Below are 19,534 nucleotides of genomic sequence, written 5' to 3'. Positions count from 1 at the left end.
TCTTTTTGTAGAATCTGCAAGTGGCTATTTGGAGCGCTTTGAGGCGTATGCTGGAAAAGGAAATATCTTCACATAATAAATAGACGGAAGCATTCACAGAAACTTCTCTGTGATGAGTGCATTCACCTCACAGAGTTCAACCTTCCTTTTGGTAGAACAGTTATGAAACACTCTCTTTGTAGAGTCTACAAGAGATTATTTGGAGCTCATTGAGGCCTATGCTGGAAAAGAAAGTATCTTCCCGGAAAAACTAAGCAGAATCATTCTCAGAAATATTTTTGTGATGAGTGCATTCAACTCACAGCCTTGAACCTTCCTTTTGATAGAGTAGTTTTGAAACACTCGTTTTGTAGAATCTGCAAGTGGATATTTGGAGTGCTTTGAGGTCTATGCTGGAAAAGGAAATATCTTCACATCAAAACTAGACAGAAACATTCTCAGAAATTTCTGTGTGATGAGTGCATTCAACTCACAGGGTTGAACTTTCCTTTTGCTAGAACAGTTTTGAAACATTCTTTTTGTAGAATCTGCAAGTGTGTATTTGGAGCGATTTGAGGCCTATGCTGCAAAAAGAGAAATCTTCACATAAAAACTAGACAGAAGCATTCCCAAAAACTTCCCCGTGCTTCATGCATTCAACTCACAGACTTGAAACTTCCTTTTGATAGAGCAGTTTTGAAACACTCTTTTTGTAAGATCTGCAATTGGATACTTGGAGCGATTTGAGGCCTATGATGAAAAAGGGAATGTCTTCACCTAAAAACTAGACAGAAGCATGCTCTGAAACTTCTTTGTGATGAGTGCATTCAACCCACAGAGTTGAAACCTCCTTTTTTTTAGAACTGTTTTGTAACACTCTCTTTGTAGAATCTGAAAGTGGATACTTGGTGCGCTTTGAGGCCTATGCTGGAAATGGAAATATGTTCTCATAAAAACTAAGCAGAAGCATACTCACAGAGTTCTTAGTGATGAGTGCATTCAACTCACAGACATAAACTTTCCTTTTGATATAGCAGTTTTGACACACTCTTTTTGTAGAATCTGCAAGTGGATATTTGGAGCGCTATGAGGGCTACGCTGTAAAAGGAAATATCATCACATAAAAACTATACGGAAGCATTCTCAGAAACATCTCTATGATGAGCGCATTGTACTCACAGACTTGAACTTTCTTTTTGATAGAGCAGTTTTGAAACACTCCTTTTGTAGAATGTGCAAGTGGATATTTGGTGTGCTTTGAGGCCTAATCTGGAAAAGGAAATATCTTCACATAAAAACTAGACAGAAGCATTCTCTGAAACTTCTTTGTGATGCGTGCATTCATCTAACAGACTAGAAACTTCCTTTTGATAGAGCAGTTTTGAAACACCCTTTTTGTAGAATCTACAAGTGGATATTTGGAGCGATTTGAGGCCTGTGGTGTAAAAGGGAATATCTTCACATAAAAACTAGAAGGAAGCATTCTCAGAAACTTCAGTGTGCGTTATGCATTCAACTCACAGACTTGAACATTCCTTTTGAGAGAGCAGATTTGAAAAACTCTTTTTGTAGAAATTGCAAGTGGATATTTGGAGTGGTTTGAGGCCTATGCTGGAAAAGGATATATCCTCACATAAAAACTAGACAAAAGCATTCTCTGAAACTTCTTTGTGATGAATGCATTCAGCTTACAGAGTTGAACTTTGCTTTTGATAGAACAGTTTTGAAACACTCTTTTTGTAGAATGTGCAAGTGGATATTTGGAGAGCTTTGAGACCTATGCTGGAAAAGGAAATATCTTCACATAAAAATTAGACAGAAGCATTGTCAGACACTTCTCTGTGATGAGTGCATTCAACTCACAGAGTTCAACCTTCCTTTTTGTAGAACAGTTATGAAACACTCTCTTTGTAGAATCTACAAGGGATCATTTGGAGCACATTGGGGCCTATGCTGGAAAAGGAAGTATCTTCCCATTAAAAAAAAAAGCAGAATCATTCTGAGATACTTTTTTGTGATCAGTGCATTCGACTCACAGACTTGCACCTTCCTTTTGATAGAGCAGTTTTGAAACACTCTTTTTGAAGAATCTTCAAGTGGATATTTGGAGCGCTTTGAGGCCTATGCTGGAAAAGGAAATATCTTCACATAAAAACTAGACAGAAGCATTGTCAGACACTTCTCTGTGATGAGTGCATTCAACTCACAGAGTTCAACCTTCCTTTTTGTAGTACAGTTATGAAACACTCTCTTTGTATAATCTACAAGGGATCATTTGGAGCACATTAAGACCTATGCTGGAAAAGGGTGTATCTTCCCATAAAAAAATAAGCAGAATCATTCTGCGATACCTTTTTGTGATGAGTGCATTCAACTCACAGACTTGAACATTCCTTTCGATAGAGCAGTTTTGAAACACTCTTTTTGTAGATTCTGCAAGTGGGTATTTTGAGCGCTTTGAGGTCAAAGATGGAAAAGGAAATATCTTCATATAAAAACTAGACAGAAGCATTCTCAGAAGTTACTTCGGGATGAGTGCATTCAACCCAAAGAGTTGAACCTTCCTTTTGATAGAACAGTTTTGAAACACTTTTTTCGGAGAATCTGCAAGTGGATATTTGGAGCAATTTGAGGCCTATGCTAGAAAAGGAAATATCTTCACATAAAAACTAGGCGGAAGCATTCTCAGAAATTTCTTGGTGATGAGTGCATTCAACTCACAGGTTTGAACTTGCCTTTTGATAGAACAGCTTTGAAACACTCTGTTTGTAGAATTTGCAAGTGGATATTTGGAGAGATTTGTGGCCTGTGCTGCATAAAGGGAATATCTTAACTTTAGAACAAGACAGAAGCATTCTCAGAGACTCCCCTGTGCTTTATGCATTCAAATCACAGGCTTGAACCTTCCTTTTGATAGAGCAGTTTTGAACCACTCTTTTTGTAGAATCTGCAAGTGGATATTCGGAGTGATTTGAGGCCTATGATGAAAAAGGAAATATCTTCACCTAAAAACTAGACAGAAACATTCTCAGAAACTTCTGTGGGATCAGAACGTTCAACCAACAGAGTTGAACCTTCCTTTTGATAGACTAGTTTTGAAACACACTTTTTGTAGAATCTGCAAGTGGATGTTTGGAGGGCTTTGAGGCCTATGCTGGAAAGAAAATATCTTCACCTAAAAACTAGACAGAAGCATTCTCAGAAACTTCTTTGTGATGAGTGCATTCAACTCACAGTGTTGAAAGTTCCTTTTGATAGAACAATTCTGACACAATCTTCTTATAGAATCTGCAAGTGGATATTTGGATTGCTTGAGGCCTATGCTGGAGTAAGAAATAATTTCACATAAAAACTATATTGAAGCATTCTCAAAAACATCTTTGTGATGTGTGCCTTCAACTCACAGAATTGAAACTTCCTTTTGATAAAGCAGTTTTGAAACACCATATTGTAGAATCTGCAAGTGGATAGTTTTAGCACTTTGAGGCCTAGCCTGGAAAAGGGTATATCTTCACATAAAAACTGGACAGAAGCATTCTCAGAAACTTCCCTGTGCTTTATGAATTCAACTCACAGACTTGAACCTTCCTTTTGATAGAACAGTTTGGAAAAACACTTTTTGTAGAATCTGGAAGTGGATATTTAGAGCGCTTTGAGGCCTATGCAGGAAAAGGAAATACCATCACATAAAAACTAGACAGAAGTATTCTCAGAAACTTCTTTGTGATGTGTGCACTCAACTCACAGATTTGAACCCTGCTTTTCAAAGAGCAGTTATGAAACACCCTTTTTGTAGGATCTGCAGGTGGACATTTTTGGCGCTTTGAGGCCAATGCTGGAAAAGGAAATATGTATACATAAAAACTAAACAGAAGCATTCTCAGAAACTTCTCTGTGTTTTATGATTTCAACTCACAGAGTTGAAGCTTCCTTTTGATAGCGCAGTTTTGAAACACTCTTTTGTAGAATCTGCAAGTGGATATTTGGAATGCTTTGAGGCCTATGCTCGAAAAGGAAATTTCTTCATATAAATACTAGACAGAAGCATGCTCAGAAACTTCTTTGTGATGAGTGCATTGTACTCACAGACTTTAAATTTCCTTTTGATAGAGCAGTTTTGAAACAGTCTTTTTGTAAAATATGAAAGTGTATATTTGGTGCGATTTGAGGGCTAAGATGGAAAAGGAAATATCTTCACATAAAAACTGGACAGAAGTATTCTCCGTATTTTCTTTGTGATGTGTGCATTAAACTAACAGAGTAGAACCTTCCTTTTGATAGAGCAGTTTTGAAACCCTCTTTTTGTAGAATCTGCAAGTGGATATTTGGAGCGATTTGAGGCCTATGGTGAAAAAGGGGATATCTTCGCATAGAAACTAGATAGAAGCATTCTCAGAAACTTCCCTGTGCCGTATGCATTCAACTCACGGACTTAAAACTTCCTTTTGAAAGAGCAGATTTGAAACACTTTTTTTGTAGAAACTGCAAGTGGATATTTGGAGCGCTTTGAGGCCTATGCAGGAAAAGGAAATATCCCCACATAAAAAGTAGACAAAAGCATTCTCCGAAACTTCTTTGTGATGAATGCATTCACCTCACAGAGTTGAACCTTCCCTTTGATGGAACAGTTTTGAAACACTCTTTTTGTAGAATCTGCAAGTGGCTATTTGGAGCGCTTTGAGGCGTATGCTGGAAAAGGAAATATCTTCACATAATAAATAGACGGAAGCATTCACAGAAACTTCTCTGTGATGAGTGCATTCACCTCACAGAGTTCAACCTTCCTTTTGGTAGAACAGTTATGAAACACTCTCTTTGTAGAGTCTACAAGAGATTATTTGGAGCTCATTGAGGCCTATGCTGGAAAAGAAAGTATCTTCCCGGAAAAACTAAGCAGAATCATTCTCAGAAATATTTTTGTGATGAGTGCATTCAACTCACAGCCTTGAACCTTCCTTTTGATAGAGTAGTTTTGAAACACTCGTTTTGTAGAATCTGCAAGTGGATATTTGGAGTGCTTTGAGGTCTATGCTGGAAAAGGAAATATCTTCAGATCAAAACTAGACAGAAACATTCTCAGAAATGTCTGTGTGATGAGTGCATTCAACTCACAGGGTTGAACTTTCCTTTTGCTAGAACAGTTTTGAAACATTCTTTTTGTAGAATCTGCAAGTGTGTATTTGGAGCGATTTGAGGCCTATGCTGCAAAAAGAGAAATCTTCACATAAAAACTAGACAGAAGCATTCCCAAAAACTTCCCCGTGCTTCATGCATTCAACTCACAGACTTGAACCTTCCTTTTGATAGAGCAGTTTTGAAACACTCTTTTTGTAGAATCTGCAATTGGATATTTGGAGCGATTTGAGGCCTATGATGAAAAAGGGAATGTCTTCACCTAAAAATTAGACAGAAGCATGCTCTGAAACTTCTTTGTGATGAGTGCATTCAACCCACAGAGTTGAAACCTCCTTTTTTTTAGAACTGTTTTGTAACACTCTCTTTGTAGAATCTGAAAGTGGATACTTGGTGCGCTTTGAGGCCTATGCTGGAAATGGAAATATGTTCTCATAAAAACTAAGCAGAAGCATACTCACAGAGTTCTTAGTGATGAGTGCATTCAACTCACAGACATAAACTTTCCTTTTGATATAGCAGTTTTGACACACTCTTTTTGTAGAATCTGCAAGTGGATATTTGGAGCGCTATGAGGGCTACGCTGTAAAAGGAAATATCATCACATAAAAACTATACGGAAGCATTCTCAGAAACATCTCTATGATGAGCGCATTGTACTCACAGACTTGAACTTTCTTTTTGATAGAGCAGTTTTGAAACACTCCTTTTGTAGAATGTGCAAGTGGATATTTGGTGTGCTTTGAGGCCTAATCTGGAAAAGGAAATATCTTCACATAAAAACTAGACAGAAGCATTCTCTGAAACTTCTTTGTGATGCGTGCATTCATCTAACAGACTAGAAACTTCCTTTTGATAGAGCAGTTTTGAAACACCCTTTTTGTAGAATCTGCAAGTGGATATTTGGAGCGATTTGAGGCCTGTGGTGTAAAAGGGAATATCTTCACATAAAAACTAGAAGGAAGCATTCTCAGAAACTTCAGTGTGCGTTATGCATTCAACTCACAGACTTGAACATTCCTTTTGAGAGAGCAGATTTGAAAAACTCTTTTTGTAGAAATTGCAAGTGGATATTTGGAGTGCTTTGAGGCCTATGCTGGAAAAGGATATATCCTCACATAAAAACTAGACAAAAGCATTCTCTGAAACTTCTTTGTGATGAATGCATTCAGCTTACAGAGTTGAACTTTCCTTTTGATAGAACAGTTTTGAAACACTCTTTTTGTAGAATCTGCAAGTGGATATTTGGAGAGCTTTGAGACCTATGCTGGAAAAGGAAATATCTTCACATAAAAATTAGACAGAAGCATTCTCAGACACTTCTCTGTGATGAGTGCATTCGACTCACAGAGTTCAACCTTCCTTTTGGTAGAACAGTTTTGAATCACTCTCTTTCTGGAATCTACAATAGGTTATTTGGAGCTCCTTTAGGCCTATGATGGGAAAGGGAATATCTTCCCATAAAAACTAAGCAGAATCATTCTCAGAAACATTTATGTGATGAGTGCTTTCAACTCAGAGACTTGAACATTCCTTTTGATAGAGCAGTTTTGAAACACTCTTTTTGTAGAATCTGCAATTGGATATTTGGAGTGCTTTGAGACCTATGCTGGAAAAGGAAATATCTTCACATAAAAATTAGACAGAAGCATTCTCAGACACTTCTCTGTGATGGGCGCATTCAGCTGACTGAGTTCAACCTTCCTTTAGGTAGAATAGTTTTGAATCACTCTCTTTGTAGAATCTACTATCGATTATTTGGAGCGCATTGAGGCCTACGATGGAAAAGGGAATATCTTCCCATAAAAACTAAGCAGAATCATTCTCAGAAACATTTTTGTGATGAGTGCATTCAACTCTGAGACTTGAACATTCCTTTTGAAAGAGCAGTTTTGAAACACTCTTTTAATAGAATCTACAAGTGGGTATTTGGAGCAATTTGAGGCCTATGCTGGAAAAGGGAATATCTTCACATAAAAATTAGACAGAAGCATTCTCAGAAATTTCTTTGGGATGAGTGCGTTCAACTCACAGGGTTGAACTTTCCTTTTGATAGAACAGTTTTGAAACACTCTGTTTGTAGAATTTGCAAGTGGATATTTGGAGCGATTTGAGGCCTCTGCTGCAAAAAGGGAATATCTTAACATAAGAACTAGACAGAAGCATTCTCAGAGACTTCCTTCTGCCTTATACATTCAACTCACAGGCTTGAACCTTCTTTTTGGTAGAGCAGTTTTGAAACACCCTTTTTGTAGACTCTGCAAGTGGATATTTACAGCGATTTGAGGCCTACAGTGAAAAAGGGGATATCTTCACATAAAAACTAGATAGAAGCATTCTCAGAAACTTCCCTTTGCTTTATGCAGTCAACTCACAGACTTGAAACTTCCTTTTCAAAGAGCAGATTTTAAATATTCTTTTTGTAGAAACTGCAAGTGGATATTTGGAGCGCTTTGAGGCCTATTCTGGAAAAGGAAATATCCTCACATAAAAACAAGACAAAAGCATTCTCCGAAACTTCTTTGGGATGAATGCATTCAGCTCACAGAGTTGAACCTTGCCTTTGATAGAACAGTTTTGAAACACTCTTTTTTTAGAATCTGCAAGTGGATATTTGGAGCGCATTGGGACCTATGCTGGAAAAAGAAATATCTTCACATAATACCTAGACGGAAGCATTCTCAGAAACTTCTCTGTGATGAGTCATTTATGAAACACTTTCTTTGAAGAATCTATAAGAGATTATTTGGAGCTCATTGAGGCCTATGCTGGAAAAGGGAATATCTTCATATAAAAACTAGACAGAAGCATTCTGAGAAACTTCCCTGCGCTATTTGCATTCAACTCACACTCTTGAACCTTCTTTTTGAAAGAGCAGATTTGAAACACTCTTTTTGTAGAAAGTGCAAGTGCATATTTGGAGTGCTTTGAGGCCTATGATGGAAAAGGAAATATCCTCACAGAAAAATTAGACAAAAGCATTCTCAGAAATTTCTTTGTGATGTGTGCATTTAATTCACCGAGTTGAACTTTCCTATTGATAGAACAGTTTTGAAACAGTCTTTTTGTAGAATCTGCAAGTGGATATTTGGAGCATTTTGAGGTCTATGCTGGAAAAGGAAATATCTTCACATAAAAACTAGACAGAAGCATTCCCAAAAACTTCCCCGTGCTTCATGCATTCAACTCACAGACTTGAACCTTCCTTTTGATAGAGCAGTTTTGAAACACTCTTTTTGTAGAATCTGCAATTGGATATTTGGAGCGATTTGAGGCCTATGATGAAAAAGGGAATATCTTCACCTAAAAACTAGACAGAAGCATTCTCTGAAACTTCTTTGCGATGAGTGCATTCAACCCACAGAGTTGAAACCTCCTTTTTTTTAGAACTGTTTTGTAACACTCTCTTTGTAGAATCTGAAAGTGGATACTTGGTGCGCTTTGAGGCCTATGCTGGAAATGGAAATATGTTCTCATAAAAACTAAGCAGAAGCATACTCACAGAGTTCTTAGTGATGAGTGCATCCAACTCACAGACTTAAACTTTCCTTTTGATATAGCAGTTTTGACACACTCTTTTTGTAGAATCTGCAAGTGGATATTTGGAGCGCTATGAGGCCTACGCTGTAAAAGGAAATATCATCACATAAAAACTATATAGAAGCATTCTCAGAAACATCTCTATGATGAGTGCATTGTACTCACAGACTTGAACTTTCTTTTTGATAGAGCAGTTTTGAAACACTCCTTTTGTAGAATGTGCAAGTGGATATTTGGTGTGCTTTGAGGCCTAATCTGGAAAAGGAAATATCTTCACATAAAAACTAGACAGAAGCATTCTCTGAAACTTCTTTGTGATGCGTGCATTCATCTAACAGACTAGAAACTTCCTTTTGATAGAAGAGTTTTGAAACACCCTTTTTGTAGAATCTGCAAGTGGATATTTGGAGCGATTTGAGGCCTGTGGTGTAAAAGGGAATATCTTCACATAAAAACTAGAAGGAAGCATTCTCAGAAACTTCAGTGTGCGTTATGCATTCAACTCACAGACTTGAACATTCCTTTTGAGAGAGCAGATTTGAAAAACTCTTTTTGTAGAAATTGCAAGTGGATATTTGGAGTGGTTTGAGGCCTATGCTGGAAAAGGATATATCCTCACATGAAAACTAGACAAAAGCATTCTCTGAAACTTCTTTGTGATGAATGCATTCAGCTTACAGAGTTGAACTTTCCTTTTGATAGAACAGTTTTGAAACACTCTTTTTGTAGAATCTGCAAGTGGATATTTGGAGAGCTTTGAGACCTATGCTGGAAAAGGAAATATCTTCACATAAAAATTAGACAGAAGCATTGTCAGACACTTCTCTGTGATGAGTGCATTCAACTCACAGAGTTCAACCTTCCTTTTTGTAGAACAGTTATGAAACACTCTCTTTGTAGAATCTACAAGGGATCATTTGGAGCACATTGGGGCCTATGCTGGAAAAGGAAGTATCTTCCCATTAAAAAAAAAAGCAGAATCATTCTGAGATACTTTTTTGTGATCAGTGCATTCGACTCACAGACTTGCACCTTCCTTTTGATAGAGCAGTTTTGAAACACTCTTTTTGAAGAATCTTCAAGTGGATATTTGGAGCGCTTTGAGGCCTATGCTGGAAAAGGAAATATCTTCACATAAAAACTAGACAGAAGCATTGTCAGACACTTCTCTGTGATGAGTGCATTCAACTCACAGAGTTCAACCTTCCTTTTTGTAGAACAGTTATGAAACACTCTCTTTGTATAATCTACAAGGGATCATTTGGAGCACATTAAGACCTATGCTGGAAAAGGGTGTATCTTCCCATAAAAAAATAAGCAGAATCATTCTGCGATACCTTTTTGTGATGAGTGCATTCAACTCACAGACTTGAACATTCCTTTCGATAGAGCAGTTTTGAAACACTCTTTTTGTAGATTCTGCAAGTGGGTATTTTGAGCGCTTTGAGGTCAAAGATGGAAAAGGAAATATCTTCATATAAAAACTAGACAGAAGCATTCTCAGAAATTACTTCGGGATGAGTGCATTCAACCCAAAGAGTTGAACCTTCCTTTTGATAGAACAGTTTTGAAACACTTTTTTTGGAGAATCTGCAAGTGGATATTTGGAGCAATTTGAGGCCTATGCTAGAAAAGGAAATATCTTCACATAAAAACTAGACGGAAGCATTCTCAGAAATTTCTTGGTGATGAGTGCATTCAACTCACAGGTTTGAACTTGCCTTTTGATAGAACAGCTTTGAAACACTCTGTTTGTAGAATTTGCAAGTGGATATTTGGAGAGATTTGTGGCCTGTGCTGCATAAAGGGAATATCTTAACTTTAGTACAAGACAGAAGCATTCTCAGAGACTCCCCTGTGCTTTATGCATTCAAATCACAGGCTTGAACCTTCCTTTTGATAGAGCAGTTTTGAACCACTCTTTTTGTAGAATCTGCAAGTGGATATTTGGAGTGATTTGAGGCCTATGATGAAAAAGGAAATATCTTCACCTAAAAACTAGACAGAAACATTCTCAGAAACTTCTGTGGGATCAGAACGTTCAACCAACAGAGTTGAACCTTCCTTTTGATAGACTAGTTTTGAAACACACTTTTTGTAGAATCTGCAAGTGGATGTTTGGAGGGCTTTGAGGCCTATGCTGGAAAGAAAATATCTTCACCTAAAAACTAGACAGAAGCATTCTCAGAAACTTCTTTGTGATGAGTGCATTCAACTCACAGTGTTGAAAGTTCCTTTTGATAGAACAATTGTGACACAATCTTCTTATAGAATCTGCAAGTGGATATTTGGATTGCTTGAGGCCTATGCTGGAGTAAGAAATAATTTCACATAAAAACTATATTGAAGCATTCTCAAAAACATCTTTGTGATGTGTGCCTTCAACTCACAGAATTGAAACTTCCTTTTGATAAAGCAGTTTTGAAACACCATATTGTAGAATCTGCAAGTGGATAGTTTTAGCACTTTGAGGCCTAGCCTGGAAAAGGGTATATCTTCACATAAAAACTGGACAGAAGCATTCTCAGAAACTTCCCTGTGCTTTATGAATTCAACTCACAGACTTGAACCTTCCTTTTGATAGAACAGTTTGGAAAAACACTTTTTGTAGAATCTGGAAGTGGATATTTAGAGCGCTTTGAGGCCTATGCAGGAAAAGGAAATACCATCACATAAAAACTAGACAGAAGTATTCTCAGAAACTTCTTTGTGATGTGTGCACTCAACTCACAGATTTGAACCCTGCTTTTCAAAGAGCAGTTATGAAACACCCTTTTTGTAGGATCTGCAGGTGGACATTTTTGGCGCTTTGAGGCCAATGCTGGAAAAGGAAATATGTATACATAAAAACTAAACAGAAGCATTCTCAGAAACTTCTCTGTGTTTTATGATTTCAACTCACAGAGTTGAAGCTTCCTTTTGATAGCGCAGTTTTGAAACACTCTTTTGTAGAATCTGCAAGTGGATATTTGGAATGCTTTGAGGCCTATGCTCGAAAAGGAAATTTCTTCATATAAATACTAGACAGAAGCATGCTCAGAAACTTCTTTGTGATGAGTGCATTGTACTCACAGACTTTAAATTTCCTTTTGATAGAGCAGTTTTGAAACAGTCTTTTTGTAAAATATGAAAGTGTATATTTGGTGCGATTTGAGGGCTAAGATGGAAAAGGAAATATCTTCACATAAAAACTGGACAGAAGTATTCTCCGTATTTTCTTTGTGATGTGTGCATTAAACTAACAGAGTAGAACCTTCCTTTTGATAGAGCAGTTTTGAAACCCTCTTTTTGTAGAATCTGCAAGTGGATATTTGGAGCGATTTGAGGCCTATGGTGAAAAAGGGGATATCTTCGCATAGAAACTAGATAGAAGCATTCTCAGAAACTTCCCTGTGCCGTATGCATTCAACTCACGGACTTAAAACTTCCTTTTGAAAGAGCAGATTTGAAACACTTTTTTTGTAGAAACTGCAAGTGGATATTTGGAGCGCTTTGAGGCCTATGCAGGAAAAGGAAATATCCCCACATAAAAAGTAGACAAAAGCATTCTCCGAAACTTCTTTGTGATGAATGCATTCACCTCACAGAGTTGAACCTTCCCTTTGATGGAACAGTTTTGAAACACTCTTTTTGTAGAATCTGCAAGTGGCTATTTGGAGCGCTTTGAGGCGTATGCTGGAAAAGGAAATATCTTCACATAATAAATAGACGGAAGCATTCACAGAAACTTCTCTGTGATGAGTGCATTCACCTCACAGAGTTCAACCTTCCTTTTGGTAGAACAGTTATGAAACACTCTCTTTGTAGAGTCTACAAGAGATTATTTGGAGCTCATTGAGGCCTATGCTGGAAAAGAAAGTATCTTCCCGGAAAAACTAAGCAGAATCATTCTCAGAAATATTTTTGTGATGAGTGCATTCAACTCACAGCCTTGAACCTTCCTTTTGATAGAGTAGTTTTGAAACACTCGTTTTGTAGAATCTGCAAGTGGATATTTGGAGTGCTTTGAGGTCTATGCTGGAAAAGGAAATATCTTCACATCAAAACTAGACAGAAACATTCTCAGAAATGTCTGTGTGATGAGTGCATTCAACTCACAGGGTTGAACTTTCCTTTTGCTAGAACAGTTTTGAAACATTCTTTTTGTAGAATCTGCAAGTGTGTATTTGGAGCGATTTGAGGCCTATGCTGCAAAAAGAGAAATCTTCACATAAAAACTAGACAGAAGCATTCCCAAAAACTTCCCCGTGCTTCATGCATTCAACTCACAGACTTGAAACTTCCTTTTGATAGAGCAGTTTTGAAACACTCTTTTTGTAGAATCTGCAATTGGATATTTGGAGCGATTTGAGGCCTATGATGAAAAAGGGAATGTCTTCACCTAAAAACTAGACAGAAGCATGCTCTGAAACTTCTTTGTGATGAGTGCATTCAACCCACAGAGTTGAAACCTCCTTTTTTTTAGAACTGTTTTGTAACACTCTCTTTGTAGAATCTGAAAGTGGATACTTGGTGCGCTTTGAGGCCTATGCTGGAAATGGAAATATGTTCTCATAAAAACTAAGCAGAAGCATACTCACAGAGTTCTTAGTGATGAGTGCATTCAACTCACAGACATAAACTTTCCTTTTGATATAGCAGTTTTGACACACTCTTTTTGTAGAATCTGCAAGTGGATATTTGGAGCGCTATGAGGGCTACGCTGTAAAAGGAAATATCATCACATAAAAACTATACGGAAGCATTCTCAGAAACATCTCTATGATGAGCGCATTGTACTCACAGACTTGAACTTTCTTTTTGATAGAGCAGTTTTGAAACACTCCTTTTGTAGAATGTGCAAGTGGATATTTGGTGTGCTTTGAGGCCTAATCTGGAAAAGGAAATATCTTCACATAAAAACTAGACAGAAGCATTCTCTGAAACTTCTTTGTGATGCGTGCATTCATCTAACAGACTAGAAACTTCCTTTTGATAGAGCAGTTTTGAAACACCCTTTTTGTAGAATCTGCAAGTGGATATTTGGAGCGATTTGAGGCCTGTGGTGTAAAAGGGAATATCTTCACATAAAAACTAGAAGGAAGCATTCTCAGAAACTTCAGTGTGCTTTATGCATTCAACTCACAGACTTGAACATTCCTTTTGAAAGAGCAGATTTGAAAAACTCTTTTTGTAGAAATTGCAAGTGGATATTTGGAGTGGTTTGAGGCCTATGCTGGAAAAGGATATATCCTCACATAAAAACTAGACAAAAGCATTCTCTGAAACTTCTTTGTGATGAATGCATTCAGCTTACAGAGTTGAACTTTCCTTTTGATAGAACAGTTTTGAAACACTCTTTTTGTAGAATCTGCAAGTGGATATTTGGAGAGCTTTGAGACCTATGCTGGAAAAGGAAATATCTTCACATAAAAATTAGACAGAAGCATTGTCAGACACTTCTCTGTGATGAGTGCATTCAACTCACAGAGTTCAACCTTCCTTTTTGTAGAACAGTTATGAAACACTCTCTTTGTAGAATCTACAAGGGATCATTTGGAGCACATTGGGGCCTATGCTGGAAAAGGAAGTATCTTCCCATTAAAAAAAAAAGCAGAATCATTCTGAGATACTATTTTGTGATCAGTGCATTCGACTCACAGACTTGCACCTTCCTTTTGATAGAGCAGTTTTGAAACACTCTTTTTGAAGAATCTTCAAGTGGATATTTGGAGCGCTTTGAGGCCTATGCTGGAAAAGGAAATATCTTCACATAAAAACTAGACAGAAGCATTGTCAGACACTTCTCTGTGATGAGTGCATTCAACTCACAGAGTTCAACCTTCCTTTTTGTAGAACAGTTATGAAACACTCTCTTTGTATAATCTACAAGGGATCATTTGGAGCACATTAAGACCTATCCTTGAAAAGGGTGTATCTTCCCATAAAAAAATAAGCAGAATCATTCTGCGATACCTTTTTGTGATGAGTGCATTCAACTCACAGACTTGAACATTCCTTTCGATAGAGCAGTTTTGAAACACTCTTTTTGTAGATTCTGCAAGTGGGTATTTTGAGCGCTTTGAGGTCAAAGATGGAAAAGGAAATATCTTCATATAAAAACTAGACAGAAGCATTCTCAGAAATTACTTCGGGATGAGTGCATTCAACCCAAAGAGTTGAACCTTCCTTTTGATAGAACAGTTTTGAAACACTTTTTTTGGAGAATCTGCAAGTGGATATTTGGAGCAATTTGAGGCCTATGCTAGAAAAGGAAATATCTTCACATAAAAACTAGACGGAAGCATTCTGAGAAATTTCTTCGTGATGAGTGCATTCAACTCACAGGTTTGAACTTGCCTTTTGATAGAACAGCTTTGAAACACTCTGTTTGTAGAATTTGCAAGTGGATATTTGGAGAGATTTGTGGCCTGTGCTGCATAAAGGGAATATCTTAACTTTAGTACAAGACAGAAGCATTCTCAGAGACTCCCCTGTGCTTTATGCATTCAAATCACAGGCTTGAACCTTCCTTTTGATAGAGCAGTTTTGAACCACTCTTTTTGTAGAATCTGCAAGTGGATATTTGGAGTGATTTGAGGCCTATGATGAAAAAGGAAATATCTTCACCTAAAAACTAGACAGAAACATTCTCAGAAACTTCTGTGGGATCAGAACGTTCAACCAACAGAGTTGAACCTTCCCTTTGATAGACTAGTTTTGAAACACACTTTTTGTAGAATCTGCAAGTGGATGTTTGGAGGGCTTTGAGGCCTATGCTGGAAAGAAAATATCTTCACCTAAAAACTAGACAGAAGCATTCTCAGAAACTTCTTTGTGATGAGTGCATTCAACTCACAGTGTTGAAAGTTCCTTTTGATAGAACAATTGTGACACAATCTTCTTATAGAATCTGCAAGTGGATATTTGGATTGCTTGAGGCCTATGCTGGAGTAAGAAATAATTTCACATAAAAACTATATTGAAGCATTCTCAAAAACATCTTTGTGATGTGTGCCTTCAACTCACAGAATTGAAACTTCCTTTTGATAAAGCAGTTTTGAAACACCATATTGTAGAATCTGCAAGTGGATAGTTTTAGCACTTTGAGGCCTAGCCTGGAAAAGGGTATATCTTCACATAAAAACTGGACAGAAGCATTCTCAGAAACTTCCCTGTGCTTTATGAATTCAACTCACAGACTTGAACCTTCCTTTTGATAGAACAGTTTGGAAAAACACTTTTTGTAGAATCTGGAAGTGGATATTTAGAGCGCTTTGAGGCCTATGCAGGAAAAGGAAATACCATCACATAAAAACTAGACAGAAGTATTCTCAGAAACTTCTTTGTGATGTGTGCACTCAACTCACAGATTTGAACCCTGCTTTTCAAAGAGCAGTTATGAAACACCCTTTTTGTAGGATCTGCAGGTGGACATTTTTGGCGCTTTGAGGCCAATGCTGGAAAAGGAAATATGTATACATAAAAACTAAACAGAAGCATTCTCAGAAACTTCTCTGTGTTTTATGATTTCAACTCACAGAGTTGAAGCTTCCTTTTGATAGCGCAGTTTTGAAACACTCTTTTGTAGAATCTGCAAGTGGATATTTGGAATGCTTTGAGGCCTATGCTCGAAAAGGAAATTTCTTCATATAAATACTAGACAGAAGCATGCTCAGAAACTTCTTTGTGATGAGTGCATTGTACTCACAGACTTTAAATTTCCTTTTGATAGAGCAGTTTTGAAACAGTCTTTTTGTAAAATATGAAAGTGTATATTTGGTGCGATTTGAGGGCTAAGATGGAAAAGGAAATATCTTCACATAAAAACTGGACAGAAGTATTCTCCGTATTTTCTTTGTGATGTGTGCATTAAACTAACAGAGTAGAACCTTCCTTTTGATAGAGCAGTTTTGAAACCCTCTTTTTGTAGAATCTGCAAGTGGATATTTGGAGCGATTTGAGGCCTATGGTGAAAAAGGGGATATCTTCGCATAGAAACTAGATAGAAGCATTCTCAGAAACTTCCCTGTGCCGTATGCATTCAACTCACGGACTTAAAACTTCCTTTTGAAAGAGCAGATTTGAAACACTTTTTTTGTAGAAACTGCAAGTGGATATTTGGAGCGCTTTGAGGCCTATGCAGGAAAAGGAAATATCCCCACATAAAAAGTAGACAAAAGCATTCTCCGAAACTTCTTTGTGATGAATGCATTCACCTCACAGAGTTGAACCTTCCCTTTGATGGAACAGTTTTGAAACACTCTTTTTGTAGAATCTGCAAGTGGCTATTTGGAGCGCTTTGAGGCGTATGCTGGAAAAGGAAATATCTTCACATAATAAATAGACGGAAGCATTCACAGAAACTTCTCTGTGATGAGTGCATTCACCTCACAGAGTTCAACCTTCCTTTTGGTAGAACAGTTATGAAACACTCTCTTTGTAGAGTCTACAAGAGATTATTTGGAGCTCATTGAGGCCTATGCTGGAAAAGAAAGTATCTTCCCGGAAAAACTAAGCAGAATCATTCTCAGAAATATTTTTGTGATGAGTGCATTCAACTCACAGCCTTGAACCTTCCTTTTGATAGAGTAGTTTTGAAACACTCGTTTTGTAGAATCTGCAAGTGGATATTTGGAGTGCTTTGAGGTCTATGCTGGAAAAGGAAATATCTTCACATCAAAACTAGACAGAAACATTCTCAGAAATTTCTGTGTGATGAGTGCATTCAACTCACAGGGTTGAACTTTCCTTTTGCTAGAACAGTTTTGAAACATTCTTTTTGTAGAATCTGCAAGTGTGTATTTGGAGCGATTTGAGGCCTATGCTGCAAAAAGAGAAATCTTCACATAAAAACTAGACAGAAGCATTCCCAAAAACTTCCCCGTGCTTCATGCATTCAACTCACAGACTTGAACCTTCCTTTTGATAGAGCAGTTTTGAAACACTCTTTTTGTAGAATCTGCAATTGGATATTTGGAGCGATTTGAGGCCTATGATGAAAAAGGGAATGTCTTCACCTAAAAATTAGACAGAAGCATGCTCTGAAACTTCTTTGTGATGAGTGCATTCAACCCACAGAGTTGAAACCTCCTTTTTTTTAGAACTGTTTTGTAACACTCTCTTTGTAGAATCTGAAAGTGGATACTTGGTGCGCTTTGAGGCCTATGCTGGAAATGGAAATATGTTCTCATAAAAACTAAGCAGAAGCATACTCACAGAGTTCTTAGTGATGAGTGCATTCAACTCACAGACATAAACTTTCCTTTTGATATAGCAGTTTTGACACACTCTTTTTGTAGAATCTGCAAGTGGATATTTGGAGCGCTATGAGGGCTACGCTGTAAAAGGAAATATCATCACATAAAAACTATACGGAAGCATTCTCAGAAACATCTCTATGATGAGCGCATTGTACTCACAGACTTGAACTTTCTTTTTGATAGAGCAGTTTTGAAACACTCCTTTTGTAGAATGTGCAAGTGGATATTTGGTGTGCTTTGAGGCCTAATCTGGAAAAGGAAATATCTTCACATAAAAACTAGACAGAAGCATTCTCTGAAACTTCTTTGTGATGCGTGCATTCATCTAACAGACTAGAAACTTCCTTTTGATAGAGCAGTTTTGAAACACCCTTTTTGTAGAATCTGCAAGTGGATATTTGGAGCGATTTGAGGCCTGTGGTGTAAAAGGGAATATCTTCACATAAAAACTAGAAGGAAGCATTCTCAGAAACTTCAGTGTGCGTTATGCATTCAACTCACAGACTTGAACATTCCTTTTGAGAGAGCAGATTTGAAAAACTCTTTTTGTAGAAATTGCAAGTGGATATTTGGAGTGGTTTGAGGCCTATGCTGGAAAAGGATATATCCTCACATAAAAACTAGACAAAAGCATTCTCTGAAACTTCTTTGTGATGAATGCATTCAGCTTACAGAGTTGAACTTTCCTTTTGATAGAACAGTTTTGAAACACTCTTTTTGTAGAATCTGCAAGTGGATATTTGGAGAGCTTTGAGACCTATGCTGGAAAAGGAAATATCTTCACATAAAAATTAGACAGAAGCATTGTCAGACACTTCTCTGTGATGAGTGCATTCAACTCACAGAGTTCAACCTTCCTTTTTGTAGAACAGTTATGAAACACTCTCTTTGTAGAATCTACAAGGGATCATTTGGAGCACATTGGGGCCTATGCTGGAAAAGGAAGTATCTTCCCATTAAAAAAAAAAGCAGAATCATTCTGAGATACTATTTTGTGATCAGTGCATTCGACTCACAGACTTGCACCTTCCTTTTGATAGAGCAGTTTTGAAACACTCTTTTTGAAGAATCTTCAAGTGGATATTTGGAGCGCTTTGAGGCCTATGCTGGAAAAGGAAATATCTTCACATAAAAACTAGACAGAAGCATTGTCAGACACTTCTCTGTGATGAGTGCATTCAACTCACAGAGTTCAACCTTCCTTTTTGTAGAACAGTTATGAAACACTCTCTTTGTATAATCTACAAGGGATCATTTGGAGCACATTAAGACCTATCCTTGAAAAGGGTGTATCTTCCCATAAAAAAATAAGCAGAATCATTCTGCGATACCTTTTTGTGATGAGTGCATTCAACTCCCAGACTTGAACATTCCTTTCGATAGAGCAGTTTTGAAACACTCTTTTTGTAGATTCTGCAAGTGGGTATTTTGAGCGCTTTGAGGTCAAAGATGGAAAAGGAAATATCTTCATATAAAAACTAGACAGAAGCATTCTCAGAAATTACTTCGGGATGAGTGCATTCAACCCAAAGAGTTGAACCTTCCTTTTGATAGAACAGTTTTGAAACACTTTTTTTGGAGAATCTGCAAGTGGATATTTGGAGCAATTTGAGGCCTATGCTAGAAAAGGAAATATCTTC

Source organism: Pongo abelii, chromosome 13, assembly GCF_028885655.2.
Source record: "Pongo abelii isolate AG06213 chromosome 13, NHGRI_mPonAbe1-v2.0_pri, whole genome shotgun sequence".
NCBI lineage: Eukaryota > Metazoa > Chordata > Mammalia > Primates > Hominidae > Pongo > Pongo abelii.
This window is presented reverse-complemented; position numbering follows the sequence as displayed.